The following is a 16,898-nucleotide window of genomic DNA, read 5'->3' on the forward strand; positions in this document are numbered from 1 at the left end:
AGAGCTCCAGCAAGCAGTCTTAGAGGCCAAGGAGGAGGTGGCAAGACAGACAGAGGGACTCAGATGTTTTGACTATAAAAAATAACTAGAGCGAACACATGCAGAGCGATACAAATCGGGATCGCTTCTGGGGTGGTTGGCAAACCCGGTGAGCAGGAACCAGCCGCTGGTGGAAATAGATGATGAGGAAGGGGTTAGACACTACACACAGCTGAAGATTAATGAGGTCTTTGCCCACAACTATGCAAGGCTATACATGCGGTCGCAAATAGTGTGAATAGTAAATTGAACCCCTTCGAATTTGAATGCTTTCCTTTCTGTTGCACAGACTGGAGTGGGAATAGTAAATGTAACCCCTCTGATGTCCAATGCTTTCCCTACTGTCACAAAGACTGAAGTGGAAATAGTAAATATTAGCCCTCTGGAGTCCAACACTTTCCCTACTGTTGCACAGACTGGAGTCAGAATAGCAAATGTAACTCCTCCGAAGTCCAACACTTTCCCTATTGTTGTATAGACTGGGGTGGTAATAGTAAATTTAAACCCTCTGAAGTCCAATTATTTCCTAACTGTAGAGTAGACTGGAGTGGGAATAGTAAATTTAACCCCTCCTAAGTCAAACGCTTTTCCTACTGTTGCACAGACTGGAGTGGGAATAGTAAATTTTACCTCTCCAAATTCCATCGCTTTCCTTACTGTTGCACAGAGAGGAGTGGGAATAGTAAATTTTATTCCTCCTAACTCCAATTTTTTCCGTACTGTTGCACAGACTGGAGTGACAATAGTACATTTTACCCCTTCAAATGTCAACACTTTTTCTACTGTTACACAGACTGGAGAGGGTATAGTAAATTTTACTCGTCCAAAGTCCAACACTTTCACTACAGTTCCACAGACTGGAGAGGGAATAGTGCGTCTTTTATTTTTCAATTTAAATACTTATTATTTAATATTGTTTAATATATTTATATATGTTTGTTTTTCTAAGCTTATATTATTTGTTTATATATAGCTGCGTGTTTTCAATTTTGTTATATTTTTATTGAGAATTCTTTAATTTATAGAAATATATATATATATTTATATATTTCTGCTTTTTATAGATGTAAATAATTTGTTTAATAAAAAATGTATGTCAATTAAAATATATATTTGTATTAATAGTGTTAAATTATATATGTATATATTAACATATATATATATATATGTGTGTGTTTTTATGAGTATATATTTATATATATTTTTATATATTTAGAGATATTCAATTTAGATTATATTAATGTTATATGGTAAAATATTTAAGATTTACCATTATATATTATATATAATGAAAATCAATATTTTTGTATTATTTCTAATGATAGTAGTGTGAAATATTTTTGTACTTACCATTCTAAGTATAGAGAAACAATATTTTTGTAATCGATATTTTTGACATGGTATTTCTGCATCACTATATTATTGTGATTGATATTTTGTCAGTGATCTGTAATATTACCAATAACTACATTGGAAGTTGCATTGACAGCAAGCATTTCCAATGTTAAAGCCTTACATCTTCGATGGGGGCCATAGTCTGGCTGCAGCACAGATGGCATCTGGCATACAATTACAGTATGAGCAACAAATATGAATGAGGATGTTTACAATACCAACTCACTGCCCGAAAAGCTCAAGTAATATATCCTGTCATACTGCTTTTTATGCTAATGGGTCTTCGTCTCCTGCTACTGGTACAATGCACAAGTAGTCTGCTGCTTGCCCAATAATTGAGTGAAAGTCTGAAGATTCTGAATTCAAATCTATCCACACATATACAAAAATGTTAGTTGACTCCATTTATCAAACAGCAGCAGTACACACATTATTATTAGCCTACAGAAAGCAAACCCTCAGATACCCACTCGGATAGTTTTAGTCTTTTTACTGAGGACATAGATTTAAAACATTAGCACAATCATGGCTTAGGGATTTGAAGGGAAAGCCAGTAAAAGTGAAACAGCTTTGTAAATAGATAGTTTTCTTTTTTTCACTAAATTATCTACCTTTCATGAATGTGCGGTGCACCCTGGCACCACAGAGTTTGGGAAACTAGAGGTAATGCCATCCTGTAACAATGGCTGCAACTTCCTCCTATGATAACAGCCATAACTTGATCACAAAATAAGATCAACTCATAAGTTACCTTAGCAATGCAGGGGACATGAACAAGTCAAAATCTACTAACAGCTTCTCCAGTTCATATGTGCAGTCTGACCTGAGTGCTGTGGGTAGCAACGGTTTCCGCCCCTGAGGTTCGGTTCAGTGATGGCCCGTGTAGGGCGTTTTACCGGGGCGGTGACGTGGCGCAGAGGAGGGGCAGGGTGGGGGGTTGCAAAATGCGGCAAACGGCCGATTTCAGAGAAGTTCCGAAAAAAATTAATAAAACTAATTTCGTTGCGTGCGCTGCATCGCATTTGGCGATGCAGCGCGCGCAACAAAATTCGTTTTATTAATTTTTTTCGTAACTTACCTGAAGTCGGCCGTATGCCGCATTTTGCAACCCCCGTCACTGAAAGCAGGCCTTGCTCTAGCAAAGATACTGTTTGCCTTGAACTCAAGACAAAGAAATATGTCTTGCAATGTCAGGGTTGTCAGCTATTTACATTGTTTTGTAAAGTAAGACTGAAGTCCACCTTTGGGACAGAGAAAGGTGCCATACATGGTTCTATAGCACCTATGCGGTGACCTCAAATTCACCAGAGCAAAAGGTAGCTTTTTCACCTCAACCTCAGCTCATACGCCATCATGTGTGTGCATTGGAGGAACGTTTGTGACAAGGATTGAGATCCAGCGCCAGACACGGGGGTGAAAGAGGCACAGCATGTACACCCTCCTTTGTGTCGACTCACTGGTTAGTAAAGGACTGTCGTTGGTGGTAATATATGGTTTTAGTAGTAGTACAGAACGTTTTACCTGTTGCCCATTAGAAAAAGTGGCCTACTTGGTTCTCCTGTGTTTTTAATTGGTCTGCCTATCCTCTGCAACCGGGTCCTTTGCCCATCCATGTTGTATACGGATGTTGCATATGTGTACTATTTAGTTTGTAGAGAATACATGTATTCAACATGTGTGACACGTGATCATTGCTGCACTGAAATCCATTTAGTATTTGTTGCATTTTAGGGGTACCTAAGATCTAGGGTTAAAGAGCCCAGACAACACATCGAATTGTAGGATTACCCCCAAACATTTCAGGGATCTTTTGCGGTGGGTCAGACTGAGGAGTGTTTAGGGAAGGAGAAAAAAGGGCCCCTTTGAACCTAAGTTGCTTTCGCAAGTCCTTTCCTGGTTCATTGTTCTATGGAAGATTTACCTCCCCCACAGAATAACAGGTAGTAAAGTGGGGCAGCTGCCATAGCGTGTGTGGCTTTGAGCCTATATACCACCACCTCAATCCCTCCTTCCTGCTCATATTATGTGCCGAACACCTTTGCTGGACCCGTGGAGTGGAAAAAACAAAAGGACCAGGACTGCTAGAATAGGTCGCAGAACTGTGGAATACACATCCCTATCTGCCACTCTAATACAATGATGGGACAGAAACTTCAGGCCATTGTACCACGATGTCTTACCTTGAAACTGAGGTCACTCACCAAAGGCAAATATGAAACACTTCTGTTATCTAAGGTTGGGGTCACCACCTCTATACTCCTTTTCCAGGTTCGGGACCAGAAACCTAGGGTTGTTCCACCATCCTATCCCGAGAGGAGCTGCTTGAAAGAGGAAACTGACCAACTGCTAAGGAGCGAAATCAATGGTGTTCCTGCGCAAGGAATACATTACCTGGAAGAGAAGGACCGCTAAGAAGCACAGGCAGAACAAACTGAAACCCTCACTGTAGATCAGGAAAGCCTTCACTACTCACCCCAACTGGTGAGGTATACGAGTCCTGAGTGCCCTGAAAGGGTATGCTTAACTTTGCAAGTGCCCACCATGTCCATGGAGCCTTCCAGTATACTACTCAAAGTGCCCTTGCGAGGAACCAATTGAAGGAAGAAGTACTGGTACTGAGCAAGTCTCAACCATGTTCCACGGGTCCTGTGAAGAGGCCAAGCTATGCTGATGATCTGTTCTGCATCCATGATGGACTCATAGCTTTGGTTTCGGTGAGGGATTTGCGTTAAGCCAGGCCAAAAAAAGGATACAGATTTTCATTTCCGTTTCATAAGTGATAAGAATTGGATTGTCAGGAAAGCGAGTGACCTAGAAGATGAATAATTGCAATTTTGAGGTCGTAGCAGAACTGAAGTGCTGCCTTCAATGTCTGGAGAGCCTCTGAGTCCTGAACCATGTCGCAACTGCGGCAGCAGTGACACCCGCCACTAGTAACACAGTCACCTGGTACTAAATCTACAGTACCAACAGCGTCAAATTTCACTTCCAACATCTGCAATAGGTTGGTTTAGGATTTATTGTTTATTCCAGGACTTAAATCAATCATACAGATGCAAGCAACTCTGAGTCAGCCAATGTCCACAACTATGACAATAAAGACGATGCTATGAGACTATCTGGATGAACAAACCGAACATGACTTGAATCAAAAGGCACTGCCCTAACGACATGGGTAAAATAGATTGCAGAACCTGCATGTCCTGTAGCAAGCATATCCTCAGACAGGTGTTTATTGCAGCTGAGGAAATTATCATAGGCAGAAGAACCAGTGTCTCTCCTCAAAACATGGAGAAACTGGTGATGATTAAAATGAATAAACATTTCATTAATAAACATTATAGGACTCCACAAGACATAACTGTGGATGAGGGCAATTTCTTTGACATCACAAGTGACAAGTGATCATCCTCCAGATGATCTCAGATGATCTCCCTGAATTTGAAGAAGAACCCTACTATCCGGATTTCTAAAAAAAGAAACAGTAACTCAATATAAATATTAACTGTAAAAAAAATGTATTCTCTTTTTATATTTGGTGTGTGGCTAATGTAAATAAACATAAATTGACCAGTGTGCCCATCACAGATAGGTAATCTGGGAAAACAGAGTCATTTTGTCCTGGTGACTGAGTAGTGAGAGGTGAAAAACTAATTCTAACTTAGTTAGCCATAGATTTGCATTGAGCGATCAATGCTATCTAAGTCTACAACAGACACCTCCAGACCCTTTCCTTAAAAAACAATATACATGCCTAATCTTCCATTCCCATGCTGAGCTGTAAGTGTAGATGCAGAGGACTGCTCAGCTTATGTATGTAGCTTCCAAAAGAAAAGATACATGGATGGGTAGATGGACACTGTACTTGGAACAGGTAACACAGATCAAGAATCCCAAATGATGATTCAGATGATGGATGTACAGGTTTATTCTAGGTAAACTTAGTATTTCATGCATGGGTAATAATTTTATTCAGGATAAATGCCGATGTGCTACTTGGTTGGTGTTTTGGTAATTGGACTCCAACATCTCTTGGTTCTTCTGAACTTCTCAGTTTACCTGGATTGGACTAGGACTAGAATGATCTTTCTTTTCATGTTCAACAGGTCTACTCTTTTTGGAAGAAATAAAAGTTGCAAGTCTCAAGAACACCATGCAGAAGTACCAATCCCCATCTACTTCTATGGGAAAGAAGAGGAATCAAAGAGCCCTATGCTTGTGGACTGGTACGGGTAAGTTATTTATATTAATGCAGACTAGTGGCTAGAGTGGCAAATCCTAAATGGTTGTGGTGGGCATGAGGATGGGCATCGCTAAACATTTCTAATGTTGGGGTGTTAGACATTCAGGATACTTGCAGCTAATTGTCAAGAATCAGTGGTACTAGAATGGCACTTGGCTAATTTTATGCCAGCTACCGCCTCATACTTTGATTCCTCCTCGCACACCATGCTTACTTTTACTCTTTAATATTGCCATTTTAATTTCTCCTTCTACAGACCTTCTATTATGTAAGAAAGTGGAACCTCCATGGAGTTTCTGCTCTGCAGTTTACCTCTGTTCACAAGACAGACAAGCCAGAGAATGCAGTTGGATCATTTGTATTCAGTTTCATTTTTCTTAACTTTTATTGCAAATACTATTTTGAACTGTGTTTATCATTGGATGAATGAATGAATGAATGAATGAATGAATGAAAAAATATTTAATAAAGCGCACTGCGGCCAAGCGGCTTCCTGGCGCTGGGGACCTGGTCAGAGCTCACAGAAGGAATCCGGGGGACCTATGAAGAAAAAGCCTGAATGAAAAGAAAAGTTTTGAGGGCTTTTCGAAAGTGGGTGTAAATGGGGATAGAGCGAATATGAAGTGGAAGGCTGTTCCAGAACTGTGGGGCCAAAACGGAGAGGCGAGTGCCACCAGTTCTGTGTTTGCGGAAACGGGGGATGTGCAAAAGAGAGAGAGAAGAAGAACGGAGGGTTCGACTAGTGGCATGGGATGAAATAAGGGAGGTGATGTAGGCAGGGGCAGAGCGGGAGTGAGCTCGAAAAGCGAAGCAGGCTAGTTTGAAAAGAGATCTGAAACGGATAGGGAGGCAGTGAAGAGATTCAAGAACAGGAGTAATGTGAGAGAATTTGGGAAGGGAGAAAATGAGGCGGGCAGCTTGATTTTGAATGGCCTGTAGACGTCGGGACTCGTAGGCAGGAATGCCCACGTACAGGCCATTCCCATAGTCGAGGCGAGAGATGACTAAAGCCAGGACTATGGTTTTGAGTGCATCAGTGGTGAAAAAGCGTGAGATTTTCCGGATGAGACGGAGGGAAAGAAAGCAGGAAGACACAACAGAGCTAATCTGACTATGCATTGTTAAGTCAGAACTAACTTTGATGCCAAGGGTGCGAACAGAGGAAGAAGGCGTAGGAGGGGGACCAAAAGAAAGGGGCCAGTGTGCTGGGGACCAGGGGTTAGATGAACCACCTGTGAGGACAAGTTCCGTCTTATCGGGGTTGAGCTTAAGATGGTTAGCGCTCATCCACTCGGAAATGAAGATTAAGGTGGAACTGAACTTAGGAAGAGAGTCAGGAGAGGAGGAAAGATCAAAGACGAGCTGGAGATCATCTGCGTAGTTATACACAGAGACCCCCAGCTCAAGAAGAGAGGTGACAAGGGGACAGATGTAAAGATTAAAGAGAAGGGGGGAAAGAGAAGAACCCTGGGGAACACCACAGGTGACCGGACGGGGGGGGGGGCAGAGAAACCGGAGAGATGAACCGCCTGGTACCTATCCCGAAGGAAGGATGCTAGCCAGGAGAAGGCCGCGCCCCGCAGCGGACAGATCGAGAAGGACCAGGGCTTGGGGGAGGTTGGAATCGGCCTTCCCCTTGAGTTCATCCAGAACCGCGAGAACCACTGCCTCCGTTGAGTGACCTGAGCGAAAGCCCGCCTGATGGGAAGCGAGAAGGCCATTATCCTCGATATACGAGGAGAGGCAAGAGGTGACATGGGTCTCGAGGATCTTAGCTAAATAGGGGAGAAGGGAGATGGGTCGGAAATGAGCAGGGAGGGAGGGATCCAGACCCGGTTTTTTTAGAATGGGGAGAACGACGGCGGATTTAAATGATAAAGGAACAGAACCAGAGGCCAAAGAAGAATTAAGTAGAGTGAGCGGGGGGACAGGAGAGTCGGTGAAAAGAGTTTTTAGGATGCGCGCCGGGGCACAGTCTGCAGGGCAACCAGATTTAACCTTGAGCAGGTAGTTGTAGAATAGATCAAGAGAAATAGGGGGGAAAGTGGCGAGGGAAGAAAGCGGGGAAGTAACAAAGCACATAGGGGTAGGTTGGGGCACAGTCGGAATGTTAGCTTTAATCTTCACGATCTTGTCTATAAAAAAGTCATTGAGTGACAAACAGAGGGACTGAGAGGGGACCAAACCGAGGGAAGAACGATCAGAGGTGGCAAGATTGTGAACCAGGGAAAAGATTTCACGGGATTTGTTTGCAGAGAGAGCTACTCTCTCAGTGAAATAGGAGGTTTTGGCCACAAGGATAGCTTGTTTGTAATCAGTGAGGAGTGATTTATATTTAGCGCGCAAAGAGGGAGAGTACTGCCGTCTCCAGAGACGTTCCGACCGCCTGAGGTCGAGTTTTAAAGCTTTGAGCTCTGGAGAAAACCATTTGTGCGCATCGTAAGGGCGAACCGCCTTGATCTTTTTTAGCGGGGCCACTCGATCGCACGAAGAGGAAAGCCATGTACTGATGGCGTTGGCCTGGGACTCATGGGGGAGGTTGGTAAGATCAGGAGCGGAGGAAACCAAAGAAAGTGAAAGAGAATCAAGGTCGGTCTGATTCCAGTTACGGGCGAGGAGATTTTTGGGAAAAAAGGGCTTGTCAACCACACCCAAGTGAATAGAAAAGGAAATAATATGGTGATCCGACCAAACACAAGGGGAGATAGAGGGAGGTGAGGCAAGGGGGCGAGAAGACCAGATTTGGTCAAGGATATGACCTTGAACGTGGGTAGAGGCTGTGACATAGGAAGTGAGATTCAAGCAGTGGAGAGTGGCAGAAAAGTCTTTGGAAGGGAGATCTTCCTTTGGATCTCCTGGCCAGAAGTTGAAATCTCCGAGAAATAGAACGGAGGAGTTGTTAACCACCAAGGTGGCTAGAAGATCCTGAATAGAGGCTACGAAAGAAGGCATCGATTGGGGGGGACGGTAAACAAGAACAACAGTAAGAGGAGAGGGGAGATTAAGGGAACAGGCCACAAGGTAGTCCACATTGGATATGAGGGAGTGAGGGAGGAGTTGAAATTTAAGTGCCGACCGGACGATCATCGCCACCCCTCCACCGGCCCTACCATCCGAGCGATCAACTCGGAGGGCATAGTAGGTGTCGGGGAGGATGGCTAAAAGATCAGGGAGAGAGTCGGCAGAGAACCAGGTTTCAGTCAGAAATAAAAAGTCAGGAGAGTCAGTGGTCAAAAGATTAAAGAGTGCTGTCTGATGTTTGACTGCAGACCGGGTATTAAGTAAGTAGGCAGAAGCCACAGTGGGAACAGGGGGGGGACGAGAAACCGGAGATAATGTAGTGGAACAAAAGGAAGAATTGAAAGAGATTGGTATCGAGTAAGGTAAAGGAGAGGAAAGAATACCAAGTGAGTGTAGATGATGTAAGGGAAAAAGGGGGGAGAAGGAGAGGCAGATAGTGCTATAAGTTGAGCGGAGGAATAGACCAAGTGAGGAGCAGGGTGTGTGGCCCCTGGTCCCGGCCCGTCGCGGATGGGCGCAGATGGGCTTAACTTAGGCGCAACTTCGGCGCGCCTCCGTCGCGCCCGCTGCGCCCGTCCGCTGCGCCGCCGGAAGACAGGAGCCGTTATATGGGGACGACACATGAGGAAGGAGGGTCAAAGGGGCGTGGCAGGGTGGGAGGAGCCAAAGAGCTGCAGCGCCGAGGCCAGACCCGCCCAAGATGGAGGAGCCGCCCGTCCCCCTCCGAGAGTCAGGCGAGGAGGGGGCGATCAGCGGAGGCGGTCTGGTCGCGTGCAGGAGAGATGGCAGCCAGGGAGGATCAGGGCGCCGGATCCGAGGCGCTGTGAGGCAGTGCAGGTAGGCGGCAAGTTAAAAGTCAAGAGTTCTTAGTAAAAGAATAACGTTGCTCCCGGAGAAGCCTCAGGAGATCTGGCGACAGGTCAAGAAGTGTGGGCAGGTGTGCGCCTTAAGTGTCAGCCAGGGGGGGAGGAGCCAAAGAGCTGCAGCGCCGAGGCCAGACCAGCCCAAGATGGAGGAGCCGCCCGTCCCCCTCCGAGAGTCAGGCGAGGAGGGGGCGATCAGCGGAGGCGGTCTGGTCGCGTGCAGGAGAGAGGGCAGCCAGGGAGGATCAGGGCGCCGGATCCGAGGCGCTGTTAGGCAGTGCAGGTAGGCGGCAAGTTAAAAGTCAAGAGTTCTTAGTAAAAAAATAACGTTGCTCCCGGAGAAGCCTCGGGAGATCTGGCAACAGGTGCGTGCATAATGCCCAATCGCCTTTAATGCAGCATGTCGAAATTCCCAGTTCCTTTAGCAATAATGAAAAGCTTAACCCAATCCATTTCGGACCATGCCGGCCCTTCATCAGGGGTTCTTTTCTGGTCCTCCTGCAGGGAACTTCTTCTGGTTTTGCTTCAGGCAGCCTGACTTGTGGCTCGCCAGAGCAGAGCTCTCAAGCTTCCTTGAGAGCTCTTAAGATAGTTTAAGTAGGTTAACTTAACTGTAATGTTCCTTTCATGGCAGATGTGTGGCATACATAGCCCTGTTGAATGCTGTGCTTGTCGCCCTTTACATTTCTTCCTGAATCCTCATACCCATCCGTTCATCGATTCCCTAACTCACTTCCCCTAGCTTGCCAGATCTATTATGCTGCTATTTATTTTCACCATGAATAGAGCTCACACTTGTCGGGCAATGCTAATCCGTGACAGAGGACGGTCATACAAAAATTGCAAATTTGTCCATTCAATACCCCTTGACGTGGCAATAAAGAGACATCATAGTGCAGAATATAAATCATAACTATGGAAGGCCAATATACTTTTTTCCACAACCTGCGTTCCACAGAGAATAGATCTAAATGAATATTTTGCTGAAGTAATCTCCGCCAACGACTTGAATGTTCATATGCTTACTTCAATAAATGACTCTGTATACTATGTTGATTTATTCTGGTCTTTGTCTTGGATTTTCCACTCACTGTGTTTTTTATTTTAGTTTCATGCTGCAGAATGAGAATCCTTCTATGTCACTTCACCTCCTCCATTAAGAATAAGAATAACCTTTTCTTTCTGTGATATCTTCCCTGTTTAGGCCTATTAGGACAAGCAGCAGTTAATCCCTTTGGCAAAACCCCTGCATTACCCCCCCCCCCCACATCCCATTCATTACTTGTGGAGATAACCATCTCCCTGACAGAAAAAAGAACAGAGGGATGCTGGGACCCTAACCCCACCCCCTCCCACTGGGAGTACATAACCAATATCTACCCAGCATTCTGTCTGCTCTTTTTTCTGTCTGCTGACAGGAATGGGACAGGGTGCAGGGTGCTGCTCCTGCTGGAGGCAGTGACGATCTTTGTAGTCTCTGTCTGGCTGCTTGGCTGTCTGGACGTGAGCTTTTCTGGTGTGTCTCCTGCCCTGCTGGGTTCGCTGTGAGGCACAGTTGTTGTAGGACGGCCCTGTGTGGCTGATGCCTTTCCGGTCGCTTCCAGGTTGCAGGGCGCGTCTTCCTGATGGCTGGGATGTGCTGTGGAGGCTGCTTGGCAGCTCGGGCGAGCTGGTGGTGTCCCTGGCCTGCATGGTTGCCAGTGGCATGGCCTTCTGCATCGGAGCTCTGGCGCGTCTTCCTGATGGCTGGGTCGGTTGGAAGGGGTGCTGTGGAGCCTGCTTGGAAGTTCAGGGGCTGTCCTGGTGGTGCCCCCTGCTCTGCCTGGCTGTTGGTGTGCCTGTGTCTTCTGCCCAGGTGCTCTGGCTTTTGGTGCGCGCCTGGGCTGGCTGGTTCGACCGTAGTGATGGCATGGCATAGTGGTGCGGAGTCTGCCGGCCCCCAGGCTGCGCGCCCTACAGCTGTTTGAAGACTCCCTGGAGCCCTTCTCTCGGGGTCGGAAACCAGAATCCCTGGAATGGCACACTTGAATTAGCAAGCTGATCTACTTGCCCCCAGGAAACCCAACCCCCACCCTGGGCCTCGGCTCCCCACAGCGCATCCAGCTTTGACCCCCTCCCCCAGAAGGGACGCTTCCTTTCCTGGGTTTTCCCCTCTCTTTTTGTGTTCTCATCTCTTCCAATTTATTCTTCTTGCTTTCTTTAGTTATGTGTTCTCATTCTTATTATTTGGCAAAGGCTGTTTAGTATTGTCGCAGTGCGAGGTTTTTTCTCTCCGTGATGTGAAGGTTTCATAGTTGCTTGGGCTGAGCCTACCAAGAACCTATTGTATCCCCAGCTGTGGTGCTATGCCATTCTTCCAATGGACGACCAGACTCTGGACTGGCTTTTGTACTCTTGTTCCTCCCACGTGGTTTTTCTTGGCCCAGGGCCTTCGGCCCCGCAGTCTGTGATTTGGGAGGGTCCCATGCCCTATACCGCCCCTCTCTACCATACTTTATGGGGAGGCGTTTGCCGTGATGGGTAGATTTTGTATCAATATTTCAATGTATAGCTTAGCCTATGATGCCATTTCACCGTTGTTCCTACTGCGACATGTACCTTCTATTTGCTTGTTTTCAATAAACAGACAAAAACCTTTCCTCAATGGACACCATCAACCCCCATGCTCAGAGCCCTTCATTGGCTCCCCATTACAAAGAGAGCACTGTTAACCCAGGGGTGAATACCGCATAGTGGTTTACCTTTCCTTTTGTGTTGCTGTTTGCTGCTGTGGATCCAGGGTCTGTGAGGTCAGGTGTTCTGTTGTGTCCCTGCCTGCCTGGTTGCCAGGGGTAAAGAGTTTTCTGCCCTTGCACTCTGGCGTGTTTTCCTGTTGGCTGGCCCGGTTGGGGAACATGCCTTGGACCCTGCTTGGCGGCTTGGGGTTGTGCTAGTGGTACCCCTGGCCTGCGTTGTTGCGGGTGGGACAGTGGCTTCTTCCCAGACTTTCTTTGCTGTGTCATCTTTTTCGATAGCAATCTCTCTGCCTGCTGTGTCATTGGTCCCTATTTGGCTGGGTTTGTGTCCCGGAAATGGGGGTAGTGTCTTTGTGACTTTTTTCGTCTGGTGCATGGTCTGGGTATTTTGGGTTTGGTCCGCTGGTGTTCCTTCCTGCCTTCCTGCTAGGATTCACTGCACTTAGCGCTGTGGCTCAGAGGCTGGGGGTTGTGCCTTTGGTGTCTCCTGTTCCTCCTCCTCCTGGGGTGCTGTCCCTCTTCGGCGGCTCTGTGTGGTTGGTCCTGCTTTTGGTCAGGGGTGCCTTGTTTTACTTGGTGGTACTCTCCCGCTTGTTGTTTTGTGTCTCTGTTGGATGCTGGTGGTCCTGTCTGTTGTTGGTGTCAGGGCTTGGGGTGCTTCTGGGGCTTTTGACTACCCTGCTGCAGCCTGTGTCCAGTTCTGGCCTGTCACCTTCTGGCCTCTGCTCCCTTGGGGGTAGTACAGCTGTGTGTCCATCGGAATGTCTTCCTTAGTTGATGGTGTCACCACTGTGTGTTCCCTGCCCCTGTCTCCTGGTTGGGGGCTTCCTGGTTTGTGGGGGCATGCCTCCAGGGGGTGTGTCCGGCATTGGCCTTGGGCCTTGGTGTCTGGTGGGGCTCCTTTTGGGGATTTTCTTGCTTCCCTTCCTCTTCTTGGAATCTCCCTTGGGTGTGGGGGGGACGGTGTTTCTGTGCTGGAAAGGCTGAGGCGTGGGCTATTGTTCTTCTCCTTCCCTTTGGTTTCTTCTGCACCTGGTGGTGGAGTGGCTATTGTTGTGCGGGCTGCTTGTCTTCTGCCCTGGCTGCCCAACTGCCTTTTGTGGGTCTTGTCTCTGGGGCCTGGGTTGTGGCTGCTTCTGGTGGCTTTTTCCTTCTGCCTTCATGGGTTGGTGTTTTTCTGGTGTGTGGCTGTCTGGCCCTGTGCCTCTCTTCCCAGGTCTGTGGGGTGCCGTGTTGGTAGCCTTGTTGCTCCCATTCTGAGGGCGGATTGACCGGCCTTTATGGTGTTGGGTTTTCCGTTTCTGCCCATTTGGCCTGCGCAGGGGCATTCTGCCTCTGTTCTCTTCTTCCTTGGGTGATTGGTAGTGGTCCCGTGGTCAGCTTGGGGGATGGCCGACTGTGCTTCCTCATTTTTCTGTCCTGTGTGTTGTGGGCTGTTGCTTGTTCTCTGGGCTATTGTTTGGCTTTCCTGTCTTGTGGTCTGGCTTTCTGGTGGCCAGCGTTGGTTCCTACTCCAGTCTCTGCTAGCAGGTCTGTGGTTCCAATGGTTGGCTTCTTGGGGCCTATAGGCCTCCATGCTTGTCGCCCCTGTCCTTGGGCTTCTGGCCTGGTGCTTGTTTTTCAGCTGGATTTTTGGCCTGGGCTCTGGGGCTCTTGGCAGTTTGCGTCTTCAGTTGCTCTGGAGTTGGCGTGGGGTCTTTGTCGTGGCCATTCTGCGGTTGGTGTTGGGACTCCATTTGGGTAGTTCCTGGGTGTTGTCCTTTGCCCTCCGGGCCGGTTGGTCGGCCGGGTTTTCGGCTGGGGGTTTTCCCGTTACTGGGTTGGGCTGGTTTGCTCCGTGTTCCATGGCCCTTATCTGGTTGTGGTGTCCGTGGTGTGCAGTTATTGTCATTGTTTGTGTTGTCTGGGTTGTCTTTGGTGGCCAGAGGGTTTCTTTGTCTTTGGTGCTGCTGTCTGCCTTTCGTCGACCCCCGGGTTTGTGGTTGGGGGTGTTGTCCTTGGTGTGTGTCGTGTGTGTTGTTTGGGGGTGGGCTTTTCCTGGGTGTGCCTGTTTGGTTTTGGGTTCCCCGGTCTTGAGGGTTTGTCTCACCCCTCTTGTGGTTCTTTCGGGTTTCCAGGCCCTGGTACAGTTCTGGGTCTGGTGCTCTCCACCTCTTGGGGATGTCTTTCCTTGGCCAGGGACCTGTGGTGGGCTTTTCCTGGTGTTGTGTTGAGCTTTGCTGGGTTCTGGCCTCTGGTTCTCCTCCTGGCGTTTTCCTTCCTGGTTGCCTTGGTTGGTCATCTGGGTGGCCAGGGTTTCTGGTGCTTCTCAGGCCTGCCACCTTTGGGCCGGGATGGTCCCTTTGTTGGGCAGGGTTCCGTGGGTTGTGTCTTGGTGTCCCCTGCGTTCTTTGTTCCTTCTCCCCGTCAGGGTGCTTTGGCGGTCATCCTGTGTCGGCGCTGGTGGTTGATGCTGGACATTCTTGCCAGCGGGCCTGGTACTCCTCTGAGGTTTTCGGTGGCAGTTATGGCCTCTGGGCTTGCTGTTGCCTGGTCAGTCCTGTTGGTGGGGGCTTGCTCTTTGGTCGGTTAGTCCTTTCTTCCTGGTTTTATCTGTGTAATCCTGTCCTTGGCTGCCTCTCTCGGTGTGCCTTGGCCCCGTTGTTGGGCCCTTTCCTCCGTTTTTGGCCTGGTCTGCTGCAGACCTCCCTGGGGGTGGTGGGGTTTGTCCTGTGGTCGGCCCTGTTGCTCTTGGTTTCTGGTTAGGGAGGGCTTTTTGGGTCTTCCCTGCTGCCCCTCAGCTCTCGTTTGGGTTGGTTGTGTGGCCTTTTGGCTTTGTTGGGCGTTCCTTCCGTTGCCTGTTTTGTCCCGCTCTTTGTCGGGTCTGCTGCTGTGTCTCTGGGGCGGCTTGACGGTGCTGAGTGTGGTGGCCTTCTGGCCCTGTGGGATCCCATGCAGGCTTTTTGTGCCCTGTGGGGTGCCTGGGCTGTTCTGGTCCTCTTTGTGCCTGTTGTTCTGGTGGTGTGGTTGGCTTGTCCACCGTGTCCCCTCTGGGGTTTGGCCTGTGGGCTTTAGGGTTTTTGTGGTGAACCTCCTTTGAGGCCTTGATTTTTATTTGTCCTTGCCTTGTCACCTTCATGGTGGTTTCTCGGCTGGCTCCCTTCTGCTTAGCGGTTTTAAGGGTTGGGGACGTTGGAGTCTGGGTCCTTGTCCTTTTTGTCCTTTTTCGATGGTTGGCTGCTTCCTTGGTGCCGGTGGTGGTTCTACTTTCCTGGGGCCTGGTTCTTCTGTACCTGGGTTGTGTCCCTGTTGGTCTGTCCCTGGCTTTGCCGGGGTGTTTGGCACTTTGGATCTTCTTCTGTCTGTAATCTCCTCGCTGTCCTTCTGTGGATGACGGTCTCTGGTGTTTCCTTGGCGTGGGCTCTTTCTCTCTGGTTGGTTGGGGTTTGTTCCCAGTGTGGGTTGGCTGCCCTGTAGGTGGCAGCTCCCCTGGCTTCATGCTTTTTTGTTCCCTTTGGGCATCTCCTGATTGTTCTGGGTGGTGCATCCCTTTTGTTTGGTTGGGCGCATTGTGGGCTGTGTGCTTCTGCCTGTTTTATTCCTGTGGTTCTCCCGTTTTCTTTTCTTGGGAAGCAGCATTCCAAGCGAAGGTGTGGTGTGCTGGGTGTTCTTTGGAGTTTTGGAAGGCCAGTTTCCTGTCTTTGGTATGCTCCACAAGTAATGAATGGGATGAGGACTGGAGGGACCTGGGGGTAATACCCTATTACTTACCAGTAATCTCCATTACTCCTGGTCCCGTTGTCCTCGTCCCATTGATTACGCCCTCCCTCCAGGATGGCCGGCCTTCCTGATGGTGGCTTGGAAGTTCAGGTGGAATGCTGGGTAGGTACTGGTTATGTACTCCCAGTGAAAGGGGGTGGGATTCCTCTGTTCTTTTTTCTGTCAGGGATATGGTTATCTTCACAAGTAATGAATGGGACGAGGACAGCGGGACCAAGAGTAATAAAGATTACCGGTAACTAATAGGGCATCAACAGCTGCTAAGAGTTATTGGGGGAGGTGGCAGACAATACACTTCTGCTCAGATAAGAGAGTATGTGTTTCTTAGTGGTGTCTACAGAGGGTAGGGCAGTAAACAGCTGCTATTAGTGATGGGAGGATGGGTGTTCAAGTGATATCAAGTCATGAAAGCGGATAAAGGGTTGGTTGGGCATGGTCAGTTTTCCAACACCGATTACAAGTGGGTGGTCTGGAGGCCTTCAACATTGGGGGTAGCCTGGTACAGGGGATTAAATAGAAATGGACTAGAGAGAGGAGGATGGGATTGGAATTTGGATAATATCTTTGTGATGAGACAGTTGCATGGGCCAGTGTATGTGTATGTTGATAGGTACTAGGTAGGTGGAGCTTTCTGATTTTAATTTACGGGGAGGCTAGAATAAACAGTAATAGAAATAACTAACAATAATAATCCATTTTCAAAAAGTTAAACTTAAAAATATTTATTTTATACAAAAAACAATTGCTAAACTTTAAAAACACAATTCTATTTTCTACCCATTCTCCAACTAGTCTCACCCACACCAGGCTCATCCCTCTCCCACAACCCTAACAACTATTAAG

The sequence above is a fragment of the Triturus cristatus genome, chromosome 2_1, assembly GCF_964204655.1.
Source record: "Triturus cristatus chromosome 2_1, aTriCri1.1, whole genome shotgun sequence".
Classification (NCBI taxonomy): Eukaryota; Metazoa; Chordata; class Amphibia; order Caudata; family Salamandridae; genus Triturus; species Triturus cristatus.